The sequence below is a fragment of the Oxyura jamaicensis genome, chromosome 2, assembly GCF_011077185.1.
Source record: "Oxyura jamaicensis isolate SHBP4307 breed ruddy duck chromosome 2, BPBGC_Ojam_1.0, whole genome shotgun sequence".
NCBI lineage: Eukaryota > Metazoa > Chordata > Aves > Anseriformes > Anatidae > Oxyura > Oxyura jamaicensis.
Window position 1 is genome coordinate 89,852,237 of NC_048894.1, and position 7,273 is coordinate 89,859,509.

The 7,273-nt window shown below is 43.3% G+C and overlaps 1 protein-coding gene across 1 annotated transcript in view; it reads right to left on the minus strand.

Annotated features, from left to right (window-relative positions):
* Positions 1-7,221, minus strand: part of GALNT1 (polypeptide N-acetylgalactosaminyltransferase 1) — an 83,846-nt gene extending 76,625 nt beyond the window's left edge. Inside the window, exon 1 of the mRNA XM_035317243.1 lies at positions 7,191-7,221. The gene's annotated coding sequence lies outside the window, so the exon portion shown is untranslated. The remainder of the gene's footprint in view (positions 1-7,190) is intronic.
* Between the last annotated feature and the right edge of the window lie 52 nt (positions 7,222-7,273).

Here is a 7,273-nt window from a genome sequence, read left to right on the forward strand (position 1 = left end):
TGAACATTAGTTTTTCTAATGCCATATGACCAATGCTCCTTAAGCTCTCAGCCCATCAGAATTACTCCGAAGGCTGGATTACCAGCCATTTACTTTGGGACTCTGCTCAGTCAAAACAGCCCTGAAGTGGATCTATACTCTTTGAAACTATTTTAGCCCAACATTCATAAAATCACTGATGTCATATGTTAAAACTAATTGGAAGAGCTAGGAGGAAAAAAAAAAAAAAAAAAAAGCATTTCTGATGAGTATGCTGTCTAATGTATCAGCAGCTATTCCATTCTGTTGTGCTTTAGCATGGAGCTTGAGCTCTTACAATGAATCAAGAATTCCTGCACATCCTTTCTACCACATTATTCTCCCTATTCACTCCAGTGCCCAAATAAACCACAGCAGAAGTTGAAGAAGAGACCACGGAGCGGCTTGGAGTTGTTTTGCACAGCTATCTTACATCACATTTCCAAAATGTTATCAGCCAACAGCCTGTTCTTCAAAGAGGCCACAAACAGACAGAATGAAGCCAAATCCCAAGCAAATGCAAGCTTAACCTAGTGTACTTTTCTATCCTATCTGTAACCCTTGTTACACATGAAATGATAACGCAGAAAGTACTTAGCACCGGAGCAAGGTGTAAGTTGTGATAAGAACCTGAAGATCTGCTGAAGTTTGGAGAAAGACACAAAGCATATACCATTTTAGCCGGCATTAAGATTCCTGAAGGTAGCCTGTCCCTTTCTACTCCCTAAAGTTACCCAACTGCATGACTTAGCCCTTCGCACACTGTTTCCAAGACTTTCACTTCGGGAAATTTTCCACAAAATCAAACAGTCAGAAATGTCAGTCTGACAAAGGACTTCAACTTTAGAACCTTTCTTTGAGGGCAAAGAGCTTTCAGTGGCAGTTCCATTTTTCCTCAAAACGTCTATTTCAAATAAATGTACTTAAACTACAGTACCTCTGCTGCACTTTAAGGAGCTTAATATTTTCTAGTGTAGACATGTACACATTGTACTAACTCCAGAATTTTAAAATTAAAAGAATTTGAAAAATAAAAGAGATTTACTAAACTATTAAAAATGCAGGTACTTATAATAGTAAACTTCTGATCTGTGAGCCCTTAACAAAAAAAGTGCAAGAGTATATTGGAAAAGGCACGAACAAAGACAACAGTTTCCATCAGGTTTCTTGGCTATTCTAAGTGTATCTATTATTCCAAACACTTCTTTGGTACAGGACTGTTGTGGTATGCAGCCTTCAGCCATTTAAGACATAAAGATAGCAGACGTTCACTTCACTCACATGATACTATAGACATTAGAGTTTAAACCACTAAATGGTCTTTTTTTTAAAAAAAAAAAGCTCTGTGGAAGCGTGCCCTTAGTATCTTTACGACAGTTACTAACTCACAAACTGGACACGCAAAGTAGCGCTGCAGACAGCACGAATTGCAGTAATTTCTTGCAGAAGTACTGTCTGGAGACAGAAGTCAAAGCTGAGCTTTGCGCTTAGAATTAGGATTCAGCTTCTGCGTTTGAGAAGTGTATCAATCCCAATTACTCTGAGTACATAATGAACAGAAAATTAAATAAATCCATTAGCTTAATTTTAACCTAAATGAGTCCTTAAAGATGCTTAAGAAATGCCTCTATACTGAATGCTTGCTCTTTGATGTATTTAATGCAGAAGTGTCATGAGCAGGATATGGACATAAGATCCCAGGTTGTCCTGAATGCTAAATTATTCATCATGGCAAACAAACTCTTGAACATCAGAGTGAAAGCACAACTCTGACCAATCACAACTAACTTGTACTTGAACCTTCTCAAGATTCAAAAGTATATCGTACTTGTATAAAGAAAAAAAAAAAAAAAAACACACGCACCATTAGCTACTGAAGCTAAGAAATGACCAGATGAGATTGCATCAGCTTGCCACCCACTTTTGGCAAGGGTGGGAGACAGCTTTTTGCTCGGTCTTAGTCATTGTTCATCCTGGCCACTATGGTTATACTCATTTTAGAATCCTTTGTGAAGACATCTGATTAAGACCAGTAATAGATACCTCTTTCTCTTTATATAGGTCCGTGGCTCATTTGGTTAATTTTTCATTCTGCTTTTCAGTCAGCCCCTTTGCTCATGAGTGCTTCCAAACCTCTCTTTACCTGCTGACAGTCAATTCCAACCTGTTATCATTATTCTCCTCCCCAGTTTGCTCCTCAAAGAGCCTTCCAAAAAAACCTAAACTTTGCTTCCCTCTCCCTGTGAGAACCCTGGCATTAACACACCCTTTCTAATTCTCTTTGTAATTCTGGTTGTCATTTACAGCCTGCACTAAGGTATTGCTAGCATGCGTGCAATCTTAGATGGCATGAAGCAAGATAAGATAATGAAGACCTGTGGCTGTAGAAAAGTAAACAGACTTGGATTCAAATTCTGCAGGCTCTGCTGGCCTCAGCCATGTTGTGCCTGTAAAATGAGGCTAGCATTCCCATCTCCTGTAGAAGTACTTAATACGAGATATTTATGCACTGATATTACCATAACTCCTGAGGCTGACGGGAAGCACCAGCTGAAGCTCGGGAGTCTTTTCTGATGCAGCACAAAAAGAATCAAATACCATGACACAGCCTCTCGCTTGCCTGTAACAAGTTTTCCACAGGGAACTCGGATGCTGCGTATCATCCTGATTCAGTTGTTCCACATAACTGCGATGACAAACTTTGTCGTGTGACTTCAGTTGCAATTTGGGAACTGTTGGAACTTAGCATGAAAATAGTACTGCATCCTGTTACAAAGGAATACTGTTTGTATGAAAAACAGTGAGAGTTCATCTACAGCAAGAAGTCCCACACAAAAGAAAAAAATCCCCAGCGATTCTACCACTTGTGCATCTTAACCAATATTAGCACTACTGAGAATAAAGTAGACTGTCCCAAACATTTATCAATAACACATGGACTTGCACGTTACAGGACAGAGATTTAGAAAGCAAGAGTAGAGCTCTGGGACAAAGGGGCAGGTCTGATGTTCTGCCCCCAAAAGAGGCCACCCCTCTTTCAACTGGACCACAGCACAGGGAGCTGACTGAGTATCTTCTGAGTAAGTTTTCTAACACAGTGAAGTTTCTGAAAGTTGATGCCAGCATGGCGCAGGAAAACATGGGAAAACACTTCCCTCCTTACCTAGAGATGAGTTTCCCAGGTACATCAGTTGATCCTACAGTCTGAACTTCCACAGCAGCAGACTGTCTGCTGCTGCTTTATCTGCTCTTCACTGACCGTAACTTCTCACGGAGGAATAAGCACGGACTCGAGGAGCATCAGATTAGGAAGGACAGCAGCCTGCAACACAGATAGCGCTCAAAACCCCTACCTGTAGATATCTTCAAAGTGCTGGAAGAGAGCTGATAGCAAAGGAAGAATACACAAACTGAAAGTATCAATGAAAGTTGCAGTGGTCATTAAACTCTGATTTTGGTGAAGCAGCATCATTATAGAGCTCTGACTATTCAGGATAACTTTCAGTTCCCCAGAAATAAAGCGAAACACTCTACTACTAAAATCAAATACCTTGGCAAAAAGAGAAAAGTTTTGTAGCCACTCCAAAGTCACGTTCCATACCTACCACTTAAAGGCAGAAGAGAAAAAATATATATATTCTTTTAATGCTTCAAAATAAAGCTCTGGATAACAGGAGCAAGGGCGGCAGGTGAGACCAGGGGACCACCTTTGGAGATCGCCTTGCCTAGGGTGCCTTTTCTTAACCAGCCACGTTAAAAATCTCCCTGCGTGCTTGCTTTTGGTGACACCTGAGGTTATCAGCTAAACGCAACTTCTTACGTTGCTCAGCTCCACAGACCCTTCAAACAAAGGCACAAGAAACCCAAGTCTCATTTCCCATAAGAAGGTAGGAACCACCGCTCAGTGATCTGCAGAGCTTTAGAATTCACGTTCCTTCTCCATGGCGGATTACGCCTCGAGGAGCTGGGAGTTAGCAGAGCAGCACGCACGCAAGGTATTTATGCAGTGTTCAAAGTCACAAGCCTCTAATTCAACTGAAAGTAAATGCCCCTTAAGAATATCCGTATTTCATGGCGCAAAAACGTATTTAAGCAATCAAAAAGTGAATAATAGAGCAGTTAGCCAGCTCTTTAATACATCAGCTAAAAGTATATCAATTCCATTGATTTTTATGATGGGCTGATTTCACATAATGGACTAAGCTCGCTAGAAAGACTGTAAAAGGGCAAAAATGCTTTGCTAGAATTAGTGGAAGATGGCATCAAAGTGCTTTTAAGACACGCATACAGTTAAAACATTTTATTTGGGGATGTTAAATTTAGAATACTACTGTCAAGACCAGATCTGGTACTAAAGTCGAGTAAAAGCCACGATCACAACACTGGAGATAAAGCAAAATATCATGGAGATCTGGAAATTAAGTTTTATTTTTATTTTTTTATTCCTAGCTAAGAAGCAGAAAGCTCGGACTATGAGCACGCAGTCAAAGCTCAGCACAGCAAAAGGTTAAGAGGATGCTTCAAGGATCCATACGCAAGCTGCACGTAAAGGCAGTTATTAATGATCTGAGAAGTTAAAAACGTTAACAATTATGGGAGCTCATGCAAGTACAGAAGAACAAAAATGTAACTAACTGGGAGCTAATCAGCCACAATGTACAAGCAACACAGCAGCGGATAAAAGTCAGTGGTAATAAACGCAGAAGAAGTGGCCCTGAAAATTGAAGATGGAATAACCAGCATGGTCAGCAACTTATAAATTAAGTAGACCCAGCATAAACAAGAGGATTATAAGCATCCCTGTGGAACTTAAGGAAGACCTGTGCTCGATATGAGTGTAGCTGTTGAAAATGAAAAAATGTCAGGGTTCAAGAGGAGCTAGCAAGTGCTAGCAAAACTGGAATATCTTCATAAAAGTAGCAGGTCATTCTTAGTCAGGCTGCTCTAGTTTTAGATCGTGTGGCTGAAGAAACTTTTATGAAGAGATTAGAAATTAATACTGGTAATATAAAGAATAATGAAGCAAGACATGAAAATATATGTAGTTATTAGCAGACTAAGCAAACAAACAGACCAGAAATAATTTACACCTGAAAAACAAAGAGGCAGGTCAGAGCTATGCTTCTGGGATATACAATGCGTAAGTTTCCAAAGTCATTTCCACAGCGTGCCTTTGTAACCCAGAATCTGCCAGCAGGGAAAGAAGGCCAGGAAGTCGTGGGGAGCATCCAGTAAGGATTTATCTCCGCTGCTGTCAAGTATCGGCGTATGGCCCTACCACAACAGAAGTGCTCAGCACTGCTCCAGATTTCAGTTCATAATTCAACACAAAAAAAAAAAAAACACCTCAAGAATTCTTGTTCAAAGCAAATGACTTATAAGCATGAAAGAGCCCCATGCTCAGCAGCACCACTCCAGGTGCTAAAAGGTGTTTTCATGTAGCCTACACCCCCAGAAACTGCCTTCAGTTTGTAGGCCACAGTGAAAGAAACAGGCTGGGGATGGCAGCAGCACCAAGACCGTAACATTCTGGTCCGGTGAATCAAACTTCCGTCCCAGGTGGATATTCTGGGACTTACTTACCACATGAACTTGAGATCTCTAAAAATATAAAATGCAAGATCTTGCAAGAATTTCTTGTCTCTTGAACTAAACTTAATTTAAATTACATTCAAACGAGTTAAGTGTTTGGAAGTATCCTATTTTTAGGCGAGTGTCCCTGGAGCTACTTTTTGTTCTCAACCCAAAGATAAACACCACGCTATTTCTGTGACAGAAGAAAGAAAAATATTTCACAAGTTTACAGCTAACGTGCAGTTTTACTAACACGTATGCAACAAAGAAAGGACAGTACCAGAGACGAGGAAGGAAGTTCTTCCAACAAGAAGACAGCAGGGTACTATTTTACCAAGGCAGCAGTTTGGCACTGAAATTCACGCTAAAGTACCTCCATTCTTTTCCCCGTATAGCTTATTCCTGAACGTGCTTTAACAAACCCAGCCCGCGATGACTGAGGGCAGGGAGGGGGGGAGCTCAATGCTTGTACAGAAGCAGCACAGTACCACCTCGGTACCACCGGGTAGGCAACGGCTGTCACATGGTGCTTTTAAAACATTTCCATGACTTTCTTTAACGTTTTTGAACTGGCACGTTCCAAATTAAGGAAAAAGGCATCTTCGTTCACAGAGCCACAACTGTGAAAAGCCAGACAGCATCCAATAACAGCCCGGGTGTTATCGTTATCACCTTGATCTCAAGGGTGACTTGTCTGCGGTGTCCTTGCCAGGTGCCAGCTGTATCATCTCCTGAAGATGATCACACCGCACAAGCTCCCTATCGACAATCATTTGAGAGAGATTTCTCTCTGATGGGCTTTCACGTTTCACCGACAAGGTAAGCCTGACGAAACGCAGCGAATTTGGCGCTAACAATACCACTTCAAGAAGGACACAGACGAAATTCCAAGTCGGAGCAAGCGACAAAGCTGGCACCAGAAAGCGAAACGCTTTCTCCAGCATAAGCAGCCCTTTGTATTGAGGAGAGAGACGAGTCCTGAGGTGTTCCAGGCGTGCAGAGCGGCATGGTCTCCTCTGCCGTTGCAGCGGAGCTAAGTTGAGGGCAGCAGCGTACAGGAATACGCGGCTCGGCTGCATAGTTTTGGTTTGCACAGCTGTCGGCTATGTTCATTTACAGTTCACGCAGTGCCAACATCGTTTATATAAACAGAAGATGCTGGTTCACTCCCGCTCCTTGCCATAAAAGTTACTTCTCCCGGCAGCTGCCGCACGAAGACCGGTTTGTGTTTCAGTACCTCACAAGTTCACGGACTGACAGGTTCTGGGGACCGCTGGGACCGAGCACGACCTAAAAACCCCTCGGACACGGTTAATAACGAGGGGGAGGAAGGCAGAGAGGCGCTTGTGCTCTCCGGGAGGGGAAGGAGGCACGGCCCCCCTGCCAGCACGGCTCGAGTCACGAGAAAACAAAGTTCCGGCACCCAGACCCGGAGCTTATCCCAAATCCTCTTCGGCTTTCTGAGCCGCGAGGGACGGCGGCAGCCCGGCACGGGGAGCAGCCCGGGGCAGGCGCGGGGATGCGGGAACCGGAGGGAATCGAGGGTTTGCGGGGGGAGGGGGGTTAGGGGGGCACTCACCTTGGCTCGCCGGCCACACGGAGGGAGGGACGCGGGGCCCCGCCGCTGCCGTGCCTGTCACCGGCCGGCCGGCGCGGGGCGAGCCCTGCGGGCAGCAGCGGC